This window comes from Oreochromis niloticus, linkage group LG11 (genome assembly GCF_001858045.2).
Source record: "Oreochromis niloticus isolate F11D_XX linkage group LG11, O_niloticus_UMD_NMBU, whole genome shotgun sequence".
Taxonomy (NCBI): Eukaryota; Metazoa; Chordata; class Actinopteri; order Cichliformes; family Cichlidae; genus Oreochromis; species Oreochromis niloticus.
In genome coordinates, this window is record NC_031976.2 from 5,801,757 (window position 1) to 5,819,413 (window position 17,657).

Sequence of the window (17,657 nt, forward strand, 5' to 3'; positions counted from 1 at the left end):
TTTGAAGGACATTACACAGTATGAAAAATCACATCAGATCCAGATCCAGTATGAGGACACTTTCCATTTTAACAAAGCCCATTGCGCCTTTAAATAAAACCTCTCTTCTTCTTCTCCTATCCTGTTCTGTCTTACATCTTTCTTCATCTCTGTCTGAATTATCTCTCATGCTTTTCTCCCAAATACTTAAGTACAGATACCTGAAAACTGTAATAAACTACAGTGACAAAGTACTTAGAAGTATATTAGATACAATATACAATGCATTATTTTTTCTCAGGAGATCAATATTTTTAGTGCATGATCCGAAGATATTTTTTTTTTTTTTTTCAATTTATTTTGAGTTAGGAACATAGTCATGCCAAAAGTGATTGTCTGCCAAAATGAGATTTATGGTATTTGCGAAAAAAAAGAAAAAAAAAGATTGCAGGAATTTAAACTGATATAAATGACTTATTGGACTATAATCTGTCAAAAATATGTCAAACATATCACTCATGAATGATATCATTTTGAGGCAGAAAGAACATTCCTGTTCTTTCTGAAGCTGCAATCTGTTTTAGCAAAGTGACTTTTGTTCATCATTTTATTTATCTGAGTAAAAAGTCTCATTGACATTAAAAATGTCTTTTTAAGAGAGATCTGGCAAAGAAAGCCTCAAAAACAGAGACAAATCCACATGACAGTTATAAACACAGCAAGGGACCAAAAAGTACTACAATGATTATAAGGTCAGTACAATAACGCAATCACAAAAAAACTTGCAGAACTGGCCATTTCTTTATTTTATATATATCCTTCATATATCCTATTTACTACAGTCTATTTACCAATATAAGTAAATGCATTAAACATTAAAACACACAGAGAAGGAGAGAGAGAGAGAAAGAGAGAAACATCAAAAATCACTTCTTGGCCACACCACCAATAAAAAGCCCTATTGTCTAGTTGTCCACTAGATGGCGCCAGAGTCAAGTACAATGTCATTACAATGTAATTTGATTCGCGGTGGCTAAAGAGGAAGAAACCAACAGAGGTCCCACTCCGCTCTTTTTCTTGGTACCGCAAAATTTGCACAGACACGCCTTTCGTGTGTTGCAAAGAAAAATATGTTTTGTTGGAGCAAAGCAAAAAAACGATTTATTTAGTCTCTAATGATTACGTTCACACTTTAATGTAGGGAAATGCCTTGCAACAGACCATTTGTATGACCGTTTCCCTCTCCTGGGCAGCACATCTTTTCTATGCTATCTTTGCTCTGACTCCGCGCTCACTGACACTTGTTGGGGGCTACATGTGTTCCTGTGTCTGAGCGGTTTGGGCTCTCAGGTTAGCCGGCAGACGAAGAGGCCAGCTCCGGGTGTACTTCTGTTGTAATATAGTGGTGAGTGACCGCTGTGAAGTTGTTTGTCCCTATTTGATAGCATGTGTAGCTCTTTTGTTTCATCGCAAATGGCTGTGGTAAATGACTGCCGAGCACAAACATAAAGCGACTCAGTCGTGTGGTCTACTTTTTGCTGTTGTGCTGCAGATTTGCTCAGCACGTACACGCGTCCTGTATCCGAGCACAGCTGGGAAATATGAGGTTTTAGTAGCAGAAACTAACGTAACTCCTCTGTTATTACATTTGTCCTATCTTGTCTGTTAACATTAATTAGCATACTGTTCAGATTTGCTCGTGTTTACAGGCTGTAGGCGGATTCAAACTCGGACTGTTTGCTTGGAGAAAGAAAGCTCAGGAGGATTTAAGCTGAATTGAATTTGTGTTTGTTGGCGATTAGGCTTTGAAAACCTTCACTCAGCATCACAACTCTGTCCTAAAGGAGTCTTAAGCTGTGATTTGAAGGGTGGGGGGCAGGCATCGCCTCCTGTTTTACTCGGGCCCATGATCATTTCATTACATATGAACTGAAGTTGAGTGTGGATGTACACGCCCACATTTCTCTGCCCTGGAGAGATTTTTCCCTGGTGGCCGAGATACAGCCGGCTCGTTATCACACAGGTGAAGAGTAAACAAACCTTAACTGTGTTTAGTCTGTATGCGTCACATATCTCTGATGACAGGCACCGCCGATAAATCAGCCGTGCTCATTCAGACTTATTATATCAGATCTGAACATCAGGCTTTAAAAAGGGACCGCAGGAGTGACAGACATAGCAAACTGCCCCTAAGAACAGTCACCATCATCTGAGTTTGACCACCAGAGAGCACTGACAAACTGGGGTTTTGTGTTAAGAGTGAAAAACGCTTTCTTTTTTCTTTTTCTTTTCTTTTTTCCCCCCTATCTAGAAACGTAGCCTGTAGTAGTGTAACAGCAGCAGGATGGCCTTATTATTTTCTAAGTCTGAACATAGTGAAGAAACAGCGTAAAGAAGTCTTTCTGATGTATTGGAACATTTTGAATTTCCATCTGGTGTTGTATGAAAATATGACAGCAGTAAAAAGTAGAAAAAACTTTTTCATTTTTAGATACATGTAACTTGTGGAGCTGGTGTCCTTCGTATGTTTTGGTGATTGGGATTATTAACTAAAAGTAAAGTCTCCGATATCACAGCCCTGGTTGGTGCAGATCTGTCACAAGGACATCATCTGTCTTTAGTTTTTTACATGTGGGGAGAGACTTCTGAGAAAGGAGGCGCATTGTGGGAGAAGTTTTTATGAAGAAAGACGTGTCCTCTGGTCAGGCCCGGAATATTTGAAGATAAATATGAGAATGCTTTAAGAGTGTAAGATATTACTCAAGTGTAAGTGATCTTTCTGTTTTTTATTTGACAACACGTGATGAAGTGCATGGCTTGCTCAAAGTGAAATATATATACTGGATATATGGGGCAGTGATGATGCTCATATTAACTATCGACAAGGTTTCAAATAACGAGTCTTTAAGCCTAAAAGTAATTCCTGCAGACTGCTCTACACTCTTTGAGACACTCTGTGTGATGACAGTTAGAGTGGACCTATTGATACAGTCATCTCATGCACACATCGCAGACACCCATCCACCTTTTGCTCAAATTAGTTGTTTGAGAGGTGGAGCCAATCACAAGAATGCTGGGTGGCTTTGAGGGGAGAGAAGGTAAAATGACTTGTTTCAGACAGCGGTGATTTTGAACTGTGAATATTGTAAAGCTCCTCTGGTTGAGTCCAATAGTACACAAATAGTGTTGAAGATGAGCGTAATAGGTCTCCTTTGTATTTTTCTTAGGATTGTGCAGTGTTTAGTCTGAAACTTCTTCTGTTTTAGTGGGCAACACACCGCATGGTCTCTTTGTAGCATGTGTATGAATGGGTACAGTGTAAAGTTCTCCGGTTCAAAGTGTAACTATGTACAATAGTGAAAATGGCAACTTGTAACTAAGCAGCTTTAATCAAGTGGAGTCTATGATAAGAGTCAGTCCAGGCAACACTGAAGTCAAACCAGTTCTCACACTTGTGTGGGTCAGTGACCCTAAATCATTAACTCACATACACTCTAACTAACAAAGAATAGTATATTTATGGTTACAGACTTCATGCTTGCATGTTGAATGCGCTACATTCACTTCAATGAGTAGAGATCACTTGGAAGAACTGAACATGATTTATTGTGATAGAAAATTTCATGTATTCTGCGATTAGACTTCGATGACCCATCGTGGCAGCACAAAATCCCAGCAGTGATAGGATTTAGGACAGGACCCCCCCCCCGACTCTAGGTGCTGCTGGTGGTGAAAATGAAGACTGAGGCTTTGATGGAGCTCTGGCTGAGGTGTTGGTGAGGTGGAGATGGAGAGGAGGTGGGTTGCATGCAAAGTAGAGGCTGATTGGCTCAAAGGAGGCAGACAAGAAGATGATTGGACTAGAGTAATGGAGTCTGTACTGAGATTGAAAGCGTGGGAAAGTGGTAGTGATGTAAAGAGCAGAAAAGCAGCCTAACACCCAGGAAAGCAGGCAGATGACTGATTACAGATTTTCCTAAAACTCACGCATAAGCTTCATATAAACAACTGCTGTTTTACTGGTAGAGTCGTCCTGCTATTAAATTGCAGTTTAAAAATTATATTTTTTTTATGTTTTTCCTCAGGTGCTGGTAACTTTCAGATTAAGTTATTGTTGGATAAGGACCATCAGCATAAATTCATCTACCAGAAGTTGTGACCCAGCTGTGTGGAAAGAAAGCTCACCTTGGTGAGTGGCATCCTTTTCATTCCTTACCTGATTTGGGTTCAAAGTGATTGACACTGTTGTCTCAGAGCTTGGGCTGGAATATGTTTCCTGCCACAGTCCAAAGAAATGCATACGAGGCTGACTCCGTATGAATTTCTAGGGAGCACAAGCACATTATAAGCCCAAAAAGAACAAACACTTGATGATTCATAGGATTCAGCCCCCCCATAAGAAGATCCCCCGCCCCTCTGAATTGGATAAGCGGAAGAAAATGAATGACGTATTTAACCGTCATACCAAAACAAGCGGCGCGGGGTCTCCACAGCTGGTAGCACCAGTGTGGTAGCTTCATGGTGGACACCATTCCTCCCCTAAGAGGAGGGTAGTACTGGGATTCGAATCAAATCCCCTTTTACTAGAAAACCAACTAAGACACAATACCACAGTTGTCTTACCAAGTTAATAGTTGTAGTGTTGCTTTTATATATGTGTTGTAAAAAGGGATTTGCTAGAAACATTTAAAACAGTCCGCTGCAGCACTGTTCTTCTCATGCTGCTATTTTGATCGTTGATTATTTTTTTCACACCTATTTCCCTTTGTGGTGAAGGAGGTGTCTCTTTCCTGTTCTAGACAACTTTTCAGCCAATCGGCGTTTGACCTACGCACAACATCGTCTACGCTTGGCTGCATATTGTTGGGTTTTTTTGGAGGACTGCATACAAACTCATTTCTGTGGGTTGCATACCAAAGTCATTCTCTCTGTGTGGTGAAAGGGACACAAGCACTGTACCACAAGCTCTGCTTATAGCTGTGGTATTGTATTTGTTTTTTTAATTGGGTAAGTGGGCTATATAAGGGAAAAATGTTACAGAAAACATAATGAGACAACTTTGTTATAACTTTACAGTGCTCTTGCAGAGATGTGATCACAGTTTCCTAATAGTAGGGTTGACTGATAACTGACCACTGTCAAAGCAAGCAGGTGGACTGCTGTCCAAAGCTTTCTGCCACAGCACATCCACAGTGATGCTCCTCTGTCCAGGTCATTGAATTACATAATGCAGCGACGTTGTTGTGAATTGATTTGCTTTACTAATTCTATATAATTTTAGTGAAATAATATGAAATTAGTGTGCTGTGCAGCTGTATTCTGACATTATAAGCATATCAAACACTTACTTGACTAAATTGGGTTTGTAGAAAGTCACGCCCACAGCTCTTGGTTGCCTGGAGTGTCCTTAAAGGCCAATCATCCATGTTTGAGTGATTTACAAATGAAAACATGTCAAAGCAGAACGTTCACTGGTAAATTTTGAATGGAGCTTTAGTTAGTGTTATATTATTTCATATTATTTTCCAGAACCGCATTAAGTTTGCTGTGCTTGTGTGTAACTGAGCAGTAATTCAGGCAGCTCCTTTTTACAACAATGTCTTTTTTTAAAACTGGCAAAACCTCATTCTTTATAGTATCAGTTAAAGAGGCTCCAGCTTCATAAGGAGAAAGAATAGTAGACCCTCATCGACAGGCTCCTACACCAACCAGATGTTCAAGCATTGATAGGATCTGCTTCTTGAATAAGATGTGGACAGGCAAAGACAGATCTATATACATCTATATCCTATTGTTTCATTGTACTTTCATGTAGTGACAGCTCGCGTCTGTTAGTAGAAAACCGTTGAGCAGCACCGTGGTTGACACTGTGGTCTCAGAGCATGCAGTGCAACCTATTTCCCATGCTAGGTTTACTAGGTGTTGATATGAATTTCTGTTAAGTGTTTGCACTATAACAGAAAATCCATGAGACAAAAGCACCCTGTAAACCCAAAGGCTGTTAAAAGATGATGAATATCAAAACAAAAGGGAATGGAGCCCTAGACTACTTTTCCACCAGCATGGGTGTCAACAGCATTCTTAGTTGGTTGTACCAGCTCATGGTTGGGTCACACCCTCTTTTTTGTACAATATTAATAATGACCCAACAAGCTGGTGCCTAGTAATAACTTTAGTACAACTTACAGTGTATAGGCAACATTGTCTGTACACACAGCAGCATAGCATTCCCATTGTACCAATTCAGTTGCATGTACTGCACTTCATTGTTACCTGCCTAGTCACTCCCTGCTTGCTCTTTCATTATCAGTGGTGTCTGAGTTGGAGCCTCTCGTTGGCTGTTCCTCCCCCCTCTTACTTGTCATTTTTGTTTTTAAGATACAGTAAAAAATATTTATGTGATGTATTTTATGTATTTGGCAGTTGATCATACACAAATTAAAATCATATACAAATTACTAGAAATTAAAAAAAAATGTATGTAGCATGCAGGATGAGAAGAGTAGACATGCTCTCGGTGATGGGCAACTGACATGTAGAAATCCAGCCAGCTATGACAGCATGGTAACACACTTGTGAGCTGGTCATTTGATTTTCTTTGGCTCGTTTTCTCTAACATGATGAGCACAGTGTGGGAAACAATGTCTGCGCTTGTCCTTCAGTTTTCCCAGGAGGGATAGCTAGGATTGTTGGCATTCCTCATTTAAACCAAGGATGCAGCTACACTGCCGCTCACTGAGCTCAATACTGCTGTCAGGATGTAAACAGGTCAAATTACAGGTGGGAAGCTCATTTATAAATATTGAGATCACAAGGACTGGAACACTTTTGAGTGCAGTATTATGCAATTCACTGATTTACAACCCAGATCACTGCAGTCATATGCCAAAAAACCTAAAGACTGAAGCTAAAACAGTGTATCCACGATGTCCCGTGAAGAAGAAATGTCAAGACACATGCTTGATCAAATATGCTTGAAGCAGCACAGCACCTGTACACAATATCCCAGCATCCAAGTTCACCCCTCTTCACACAGAGCTCTGCAGTTGTTCTCCTGTGGCTGCGCTCTGCTCCACATGGGTGCGGCTGAGTGGCTGAGATCAAACTTGATCATTCGCACTCTGCTTTATGGTTCGCACAGACGCGGTGGTGACAAGAGAGAACATGATGTGCCGTCCGCTGGTGTCAGGTGAAGCTCTGCGCCCAGCACCCTACCCATGCGTTCACAGGTGGAGTCTAGTGTTTGTTTAATACTTTAAAAAAAACTCTATTGTTCCTGTTCTTCGTATTTAAGATGTCACATTTAGATTTCTAGCTGCAGTAACTCACAAAGATGGTAGTGTGATGCAAACCGAAACCTAATTTTACAAGAACCCTCTGAGAGATCTTTGATTGATGTTACTGCCTCAACATGCAAGCCAGACTTTTTTATTACAGCCCCTGTGTCATCACAGGCTGAATGGATCTGCTTCTCTGTTTCACTGTGGCACAAAGCGAATGAAAATTGTTGTAACAGTAAAAACAATAATAAATCCATCTTTATCTTTGCCATTCCCTGCAAATAAAGATGTGCATGAGGCAGATGAATTAAATCTGTTAACAGCTGAAATGAAGCATGGAAAACAGCACGGTGACTTATTATAGTTATTTAATACCAGACAATCTAATGCTCTGCATACATAGCACAACATGGAAAATAGGTGTTGCTCACAGTAAACAGAGTGCTGATGTTTGTGAATGAATACCAAAACGTACCCATGTATGGTGACACTGTGACATTCATGTAGAAGTACACCAATATAGAAACAGGAACTGGATTACAAACGTAATGAAATTAGTTTCATTAAAGAATCCTGGAGTCCTTCATCCACTGAGGTCTTGATTTGTGTCAGATAATCAAACCACCACTCTAATGGACACAATTTATTTGGGTACAGGAGTTCACATCATCTTAAGATTTTGACATGAAAACGCATCGGTTGCCATGTTACAGAAAGCAGTTAAAGCGGCCTTTTATGTTTCGAGAGGTTACGAGAATGAAAGGCGCCTGACGTCTCTCTCTCGTGCGTGTCACAGAGTAATTTTGTGTGTCAGAGATGACACCTGGCCTCCCAATTGGTTCGATGCAGATCTCTGACCTGTGAGTCATCGCCGGCGCTGTGCTGAGTGCCTGTCTGTTGTGTTAGATCATAAGCACTGTTGGCATTAAACGTAATAATAGATTTTAGTGAAATTGAGAGTGTGAAATGGTTTACTATAATAGAGCCACAGTCTCTCAAACATACTTACTCTAAGTGTATATGCTGATTTCAGACTGTTGTGTTAAAGCGGGGCAGAGGGAGATTAAAAGCAGCCACTACGTGTAAGACTTATCGCCAGACTGTTTGCCTTTACGACATGACATAGCACTTTACAGTTTAATCCTCTTGGCAGACACAAATAACTGTTAATTTAATTGTTTGGAGAGTGGAGGTATGAGAATATGCACGGTGTCCTTCAGAAAGCTAGATCCCTCTGTGGCTCTCGTTGAAATGTCAGCTGTACACACCAGCTGTCTGTTATATTTAACCTCTCTGCTCTGTGTATGTGTGTCTCTGTCTGTATATCTGTCTGTCTGCCATAACTTTTCTGTTAGCTAGAGATGACCAACTGCCAGCGTCTTAGCAGTGTTGTGATGGGCTTCACAAGATCCTAAATAAAAACATTTTCATGTCAAAATGACAAAAAATAGGATTTCATTTGTCCCTTTATAGCACATGTAAGGCGGCTTTTTTTTCAGTATTGGTAGTCATGATCTTTACAGTATTGTGTGCAAAAGTCTCAGTCTATAAAAGTCTACATTTTGCTTCCAAGGAGCCAGACTTTCCTGTAGTTTTTTGAAGTGGCTTTGAACAATGTTTCTCCAGGCTTTGTGAACTTTTTCTTTGGACATCAGCTGCTTTTTCACTCATTTTCAGCCCTTATTGGGGAGCGTTTTGTCAAAAACATTCCTGACTGACAAAGTCAAAACAATTACTTCCAAATTGTTGGTGGGAAAAGTGGTTCTACATGCTGTTAAATCACAGGTTACACTTATTTTTTTGCATACTCGGCCTGCGTCTTAGCTTTGTTTTCTTATGTCCTAATATGTAGCACCTTTGAACTGCAAAAGGGTGTACTTTGGTTTTCACAGCTCTACATCTATGACCTGCCTAAGTAAGGTGTATGTAGGAAGCACTGAATATTACATAGGTGAAACTACACAAAGCTAAAACAAGACCATAGACAGGCATCCACACTGGTGATTGCTAAAAAGCAAGATAAGAGTCAGGCAGTTACTGACAGCTGAACTGCTAAAAACAGTACGTGCTACTGTAACACTTTAGCAGCCACAAAGTTACACCGCAGTGCTGAGGCCAGGCAGATTGTCAGAAGTGATGGCATCACTGAGAGGACTTGCTAAGCCTCACTGACAGGCTTTGGCTTGACACTCTGACTGGCCAGGAGTCAATGGGCATGCCCTGAATTAGTGCAGGGCTTTCCCACCATCGAGAGTGCTGTGGTGGCTGGAAGGCCTGTCACTGTCAGACAAGTGTGAAGATCAGGGTATGTGCCTTATAGTTGGAGGGATTTGTAGCGACTATACTGGACTATAGAGAATGAGATTTTGATTGTAGCACATGCACAAATGTGTGCATTAGAAAATGGAGCATAAACCGTCTGCTGAAATAAAGACATTTAAAGGGAACTGGTTTGTCGCTGTCCTGGCTTCCTCCCCTCAGCTGGTCACAGCTGATGGCTATGCTTAGTTTGCCTGTGTTTGTGAGGTTGTCTAAGGGTTGAATGATGCTTAAGGAGGCATAGTAACGCTTAAGGAAATCTTGTGAAAAACTACTGGAGGAAAACTGAACCACGCAAAAAAGCAATATTATTTTTATTATTTCTAATTACCCTAAAATTAATTTTAGAAAGTTTTGTAACTAGTACAGGTGAATAAACCACACATCCACACACATGTGTAGCCCACATTCTCTTTATATAATGTTCCAGTTTGCCACCCAGCGTGCAGCAGAGGAGAAGTAGGATGAAAGATTGTCGGAGCGACAGTTATATGAGGTAAACGTTCACGAGTGGGCTGCAAATCATGACAGCCGGTCTGCTGCGAGTATGGGAGGGTGAGAGGAAGAGTGAATAAGAGGAGGGGGTTACATGTGGGAGTGTACCACATCGAATATGGTAGGGAGACAACACGTTGCAGCCGCAGCCCAGTTTTATTGAGCAGATGAGCGAATGAGCAAGCAAGCGTGTCTCGTCCAGACACCCACACTGCCTGGGCTGGTGTCCTAGGAGATTAGCAATACATTGTTACGTCTTTCTCTGCATTATGTAGTTTTAAATGCCATTTTATTTTTTATTTTACATTCAGTCCTTAAAATCTTGTTGGCTACGCAGGGTTATTCCTGTTTAGCACACTTGAATCATGTTGTGTACCCACCACTGTTGGGGTGCAGGGCCAGCCTGTGCATGACGCCTGCTTGTGTAGGTAGGGTAATTTAAAGATTCGAAGACAAAGCACAAAAATTAAATGTTTAATTTGAAGTCTATCCAGAACAGTGTCCCATACGTCATCCCACCTGCACTATGGATTTGCTTTGGGGCCCGCAATTTGTAATTGATTTTCATAAAGTGCACCACTCACTGCCTGATTTGAATATGGATGGGGTCCCTGTGCCCATCAAACCACAACCACAGCCTGCCGCAGCGCAAAAGCACAAACAGCATGAGCTCAGCTTCACCACATTAAAATGAAGCAAAGCAGGTCAGATAAACATGCGCAAGTTCAATTCCGTGTTTTTCTTGTTCATCTGTCATTGATGTTTGGTCATTTATAAGAATGCTTTATCCTCACAGATATATTAGAAAAATAGAGCTCGGGAGGATGCTTGCTGCTAATAAAATGTAAATCCCTTGCAATATAGTCTTTCTGTTCATTAAACACAGTTGCTCGAATTTGATTTGAATACACACACAGGAGATTTCAGTGGCTGATCCTTGTGACTGTTGTACTTATTACACCTGAATCTCCTCCTTTCCCTCACCTACCACATGCATAGAACATGTTGCCATGGTATCAGAGAAAGGCTGAGGTCTCTCTGTTGTCACATTTTGTTCAAAGACAACCTTAGCTCCCCACACTTGTGTGTGTGTGTGTGTCTGTATCTGTGATTTTACTTCCTTTGTGCCTCTTTTCCATGACTTCCCAGATGGAAAGCATGCGCCTGCAGGTGTGTGTGTGTTCGTGTTTATATATCTTCGTGGGGACCAAAAATTGGATGTTTATTGTATTTGTGGGGACCAACAGCCCTTATGGGGACAAATCCCGGTCCCCACCAGTTTGAAGGCATTTTTCAGACTCAAAATGTGGTTTTAGTGTCAGGGTTACGGTTAGGTTCAGGCTAAGGGTTAGGATTAGACATCCATTTTTGATAGGTAGGGTTAGGGTAAGCGACTAGGAAATTATGCCAATTAGATGTCCCCACAAAGATATGAAAACATAGTGTGTGTGTGTGTGTGTGTGTGTGTGTGTGTGTGCGTGTGTGTGTGTGTGTGTTGGGGGGGGGGGGTCTAAAAGCCACTTCATCACAGGCTTTTAGAAACTGGAAAAAAGAAAAAACAACTTCACAAAACCCAAAAGGGAGGAAATTAGAAAGCCACGCTGCTATCTATAACGGTTAATGGCCCATTACGGTGAGCTCGTATTAGCCTGCTTAAATGGCTCAGAGATGATGTAATGGCATTGAATACCGTCTCCTGAAAACCAAAACTGGCCTTCGTCATGGGTTTTTCATGCTATTATTAGTTTTGTTTCAGCGCTTTCCTCTTTTTCCCTGACTAACTTTGTTATTGAGCCAGAAGTTACATTCCATATACGGTCTTCAGACAGGCCAACTACCAGGTCATTAATGTTTGTTTTAGTCACAAATGGTGTGTGAAATATGCTCAAGCCCTGGACAGCTACGTGCTACATATGTTTGTGTGCAAGAGAGCAGTCAAGCAAGAGTGAGAACGTGAATGTGCGTAAACACTGTTGGTTCTGCTTTCACTCATAGGCCTATTAACATTGCTCTGAGCCAAACCAGAGCTCACAAAGCCAGGGCAAATAATGCCACATGATTCAAAGACATCGGTGGATTGAAGGAATTGTTATGGGAATGTGTTTTGATGGATTGACTGTTATCTGTATACAAATGTGTTCTCAGATCTTTATTTCTCTGTTCTCTCCCTGCTGACTGTTTGGTTGGAAGGTGATGTGATGAAGTTATATTATTACATTATGCGTTTCTTTTTTTCACAGAAAAGATCAGAGAAATGTTTTCTCTGACCTCAGCAAGTCTATTTTGAGATATTTATCGAGAAGCTCCCTAATATTATTACCCAACACTAAAAAGTGTTATCACATGATGTGCTATGTCTTTATTTGTCTTCCAAACTGCAAATCCTTCCCACTGAATAACTATTCTGGGAAAGCCACTGCAGCAACACTTCATGTTTGGAGTTATATTTGGAGCTGTTACGGAGGCTCTTTCACTCGACTCTTCCCACAGCGTAGAGCAATGATCATCATAATCACTGAACAATAATTAGAATTTTATTTTCTCATTAATCTCACTTTTATTTCCTGGTACAATCTCTATTATTGCCAAGTGAGCGATCAGATTTATCTTAATTCGGTGCAGATATTCCCCCCATTATAACTAGGATTTGGATAAAGTATTAATATTGCAGTATATTGTGTTGGCTGCTTCTTACTCATATATACTGGTGGCAACATATCTTGTTTTGAACCCTATGCATTAGGAACAAGTGAATAGAAGTTAAGTAAGTTGTTTGCATGGACAGCAGGGGGAAATAATATACATTTAAGCATTAAATCGTTTAGCGTTACTTTTAGCATTACTAAAATAGATAATGACACACACAACCCAATTCCAAAAATGTTTAAACATGTAAAAACATCATGCAAGGATTTGCAAATCTAAATCTTAATGGTACAATTTCACAGTTTAAACAATTTAAACAATTTCTCAGTTTTATATAATGTGTTAACTTTTTTAGAATTAGGATTACAATTTTTTACACTACCATTACGAGCCAGAATCTGCAAACTTCCAGTATTATCAGCTCATATATCCAATTATGACCAGCAGGTCAGCCTCCCATATGTCTAGTTATGATGCAGGACATTTCATGCATGAACATAAACACAGTGGTGCAGGGACGTTGGTTCCGCGCACACTGATAGCAACAAGTGAAAACATTAATAACAACAAACCGAATCAGACACTTAAATCACTTTTACCTAGCTGAACACAGACATTTTAAAAAAGCTAAATAAGACAAATCAGCTAAAGCTATCCAACACTCACAAACGAACACAAGCCAACAGCGGGCCTCATTTCAGTTGTTTAAGTGAGAAGATGGTATAACTTAATGTAGTTTTGGGGGAAATTATAAAATTTAACATGTTTTATTGTGAAAATAAAATTTTTGCATTGAATAAAGGTTAATTTTTTGTATATGATGTCAGTTTTAGGTCTTACAAAGAAAATTTGAATTGAAAAAAATCAGCATTAGTATGTCACACTTAAAGCTAAAAAACATTCAAACCTCATCTCCTAAACCAAGGTCAAGGCTCTAAAACACAAAACCTGCATTAACAGGTGCATTACTTATTCTCAGCAAATTAGACATGAAACTCTACCATCTCCAGACAACTGACAACAAACCAACAATCGCAACAGCTCTTTATTAGCTAACATTATACCAGCTGATGTTAGGTTTGAGTATCCTAAAAATAACTTTTCCTTTGATAAATAGTTTGTTAATATTCTCACATGAGAGTTTATTTGTTAAGTGTCAGATTCCAACAACGTTAGATCCCCTTCAAAGAAAGCCTCACTAACTCTGGCTAACAGCAGCTAACGGAGGCTAACAGCAGCTAACAGCGGTACAAACACTAGCGTGTAGTAACAGAAATAATCAGGATATCCTCAACAACTCAACTAAATATTACTGTCATCAGACGGAAGTGATCTTCACTGAATCATTGACTTGTATAAGATTCCTTTGACAAGGAGTCTCACACTCCTCCTCTAGTATTGGACTCCTCCTCCAGAGTAAATAAACATGGATACCTGGCATACTGATGGCCGAGGTAAACAACGGACTCACAGCCTACACTCACTAATAATTCAGCTGAGTGCAATCTGCAGTTTTTAAGCAGTGAGACTTTACACTCTGATAGATTAGGTTTTGAAACATTCATTTTCAAGAAATAGTTATTCTAGATTTATAGAAAACACACTCATCACCACCACCACCAATAATGCACTGTATCAGGTATCACAGAATAGATGTTTTTGCAGTACTGTTGTCATTATGAGCACCTTATCATCATAGTATCATATTGTGAGAGTCCACTTCTCATTCTTTTGTAAAATAAAGCCTCAAAAGCAGCCGATATATCTTTATATTTTATACATTTGGGGAACAATGACTTTCTGCTATTCCGTTGCCATGTAGCTTCAGTGATTGTGTACTGGGCTCTAAGCTCTGCCAAAACACAGGTGACCTGCAGCTCAATACTGTGGCTGAATGTTTCCTGTGTAGATACAGAGAGTTGGCTCAAGCTGCTGCTGCGCTGCAAACACAGCCAATGCTCAGCAAGTCATGGAGATTCAGTTATACTGTTTCAACATTTCTACATGACTGACACTAAAAACTATTTCTTTTTCCATAATTCATAAGGTAATGCAAAGCGTTTGTGTTCTAGGTATATATGAGAAAAGAGAGGGAGCAAATCTGTGCGTCTGCATAAAAAAAGAAAAAAAAATTCTTCCTTTGTTGTGTAATGATGAATATGCTCTTTTGCTTCCACTGACACACAAACGCCCTCTCACACACATGCAGAGTTGTCAGTTTGCCTGCAGAGTTTGTGGCTACCACACTGTGCTGTGCCAAAATTGTGTTGTTTGAGAAAGCCTGGGGAGAGAGGACAGGAACCTCAGGAGCTGTTCTGTTCCCTCAGCCGCTGCAACACGGAAGGTAGCTTTCCTCACACTTTCCCCTGCAGCCGCCCAACAGGAAAAAGCTTTAATGGCATCAGCTTTCATTGTTGAAGCTGAGACAAACACTTTGCGCTTGCAAAGAGAAGGTCATGCAGCTCGGTGTCCAGAAACGACGCCTGGAATTGAAGGGTAGTTATTATAAGATGGCTCATCTCTGTGGTAAAAAGCATAATAATGAACTGAAGTCCTCCATTGTCATTTTTTTCAGTCTCCATTCACTCCTCATTGCACGTTGTACTCAGACAGTCTTTGACGTCTTAAAAAAGGATCATTTCTATTCTTTTCTCATTTTTCTTTTAATAATCTGGAGGCTTAATAACAGTGTAGACAGATTGTTCAGTTTTCAAGTAATCAGCACACAGCTGGGCCTGTCCTTACTTTTAGATTTAGAAGGATTTGCTGTTCAAAACTAAGATTTCAGCTTTGGTATTTTTCCAGTTTTTTTCTCCTGCTCTGTTCTAAATATATCAGACCTACTGACCAAGCTTAATTCCAATAATTCCAAGTTAATTCGACTATTTCCTTCTGAAATGTACAGTAGTTATATTAGATTTTCCCCACTAGAAAACAGGAGCTCTGTGCATAAACAAGCGCCTGCAAACCTCAATTAACTATAGCATTGCTATAAAGAAAAGTGGGCCTGAATTTCTTCACAACAGTGTGAGACTGACAGAGTCCTACTAAAGATTACTTTGAGTTATTGCAGCTACAAGCTGCTGAATCATGGGATGCACTTGGTTTCCACCTGACTATGTGCACTCACAAGAAAACTTTATTTTCACACAAATGTTGTACAGTAATATTCGTGTACAGATAATAAATCATATTAATGAATGGGTGTCTTGGTGAGCTAATAGGCTTCTGCTGACTCTTAGTCTTGTTTAACTATTTTCCCTGTTTTTTTGTTTGTCCGTTTTTTTGCAGATCTGACCAAGCCTGTGCTCTAAAATCAAGACGTTACCCTGTACGCCCAGAAGAAGACACTAAAGGTTAGCACAAAAAACAAAAAAGTAGCCACTGGTTTCTTTCCACATTAATATTGTCACATCTCCAACATGAAAGGTAGTCCTTTAAAGAGTGATAAAGCAAACCAGGGTACACTGTGAACCTGTGGGGTAATCAGGAGGAACACATTGCTCACTGGTGTTTGTAACAACCTTTTGTCTGCATTTCAACCATACAAATATAGATTTTTATAACAGGCAAAGAACACTGTGGCACACTAAGCCGATTAAGTGTTATTAAATTAAATGCTTCATTGAGGTTTGTGTTTTTAAAAAAACACAAGTTTTCATAATTACTGAGCAATCTATTGTTCGGTTTTCAACCAGAAGGAAATTGCTGAAAGTAGTGGCAGTTAGCGGCGCTTTCAGTCTTTTAAAATAAGATCTGATCATTTTGAGTCTACAGGTCACAGACCAGGAACATCATTCTAGGTGTAGCCCTGATCATTTTTTATGAAGCCCTGTTGACTTGGGTCAAAAGGCCATAGTGAAAGCAGTGTAACTGAAAAAGCTAAGTGAAAATAGACTGTACATAATATAGAGACATAGCCACCGGCATTTTCGTCATCACGATTTAGGTGTTTTTAAACCTGTTGTGACAAGTGAGGAGTGGCTATGATTGTGAAAATGAGGAATACAGCAAATTTCTCTACAGTCAAGGGAGTCGCCCATCTGCTCGCCACTTCAAAGAATTCAGGTTTAAGACATGTCTGTCTTTTATACAGTCTATGATTAACACATAGAATTTTCTGTGAGTACTTTGGTACACAAGTCATCTTGTGTTTGACCATACTGAAAGCTTTTAATGTGAAACTGTGGTATCCTCAGTTGGCATTAGAAGTAACCTAGTGTGTGTGTTTTTTTCTTTCTGGGAACATTGACACAGATACCCACAAAATATATAAATGTTCCAGTACTAACAGTTGTTGAAATGAGCTACATTGGGGGCACACATCATTAGGGCTGTGCGATATGACCAAAATCTCATATCCCGATATTAAGACATCTATCGTCGATATAACGATATAAATTACAAAAATGTAACATTTCCTGTAAATTCTGTGAATCTCGGGCATCTCGACTTGTGAAGTGTTTCCAGCTGGGCGTCGTGTACCTGGAGTTGAGTGTTTTAACTGATGCATGGAACTATACATTTTTAGACGTAAGTTGTAACGGCCGCCGTTTTCTTTGAGTATTTATTACACAGCGTGCTGCGGAGAAAAGTCTGTTCTAACGTTTGAGTCTAAGGTTTATTTTTTTAGCACCTGACGGCTCTTTTTTGCTTCTCATCCGTTAATACTCTGCATCTTTCACGTGACTCGTTTTATTTTGAAAAGCCTCAACAGGATCTTGAGCTTTATTGTGAAAGGTTTATGTGGAAAATAAACAAGCGGACACGCCGTGGTTTTACCGTCGTTGTTGCTAACGAAAACGCATAAAAAACAAGCGCTTGTCCGTCCGTAGTGTGGTTATATTAAATATAAGAGAAAGAGAGAACTTTAAGAAATTACTAGAAAAATTTGCATTTCCTGCGAAAATGCAGTGTGGATGCTGGAACGCTGAAGCT

General features: G+C 39.9%; 1 protein-coding gene across 2 annotated transcripts in view; it reads left to right on the forward strand.

Annotated features, from left to right (window-relative positions):
• The first annotated feature begins 1,226 nt into the window (after positions 1 to 1,226).
• The window catches only part of ncalda (neurocalcin delta a), a 66,134-nt gene continuing 49,703 nt past the window's right edge, over positions 1,227 to 17,657 (forward strand). The window contains exons 1-3 of one of the 2 annotated variants that reach the window (XM_005456773.4): positions 1,233 to 1,384; positions 4,065 to 4,168; positions 16,011 to 16,075. The gene's annotated coding sequence lies outside the window, so the exon portion shown is untranslated. Of the gene's footprint in view, positions 1,385 to 4,064; positions 4,169 to 16,010; positions 16,076 to 17,657 lie in introns of both variants that reach the window. The other variant, XM_005456774.4, reaches the window with a different exon arrangement.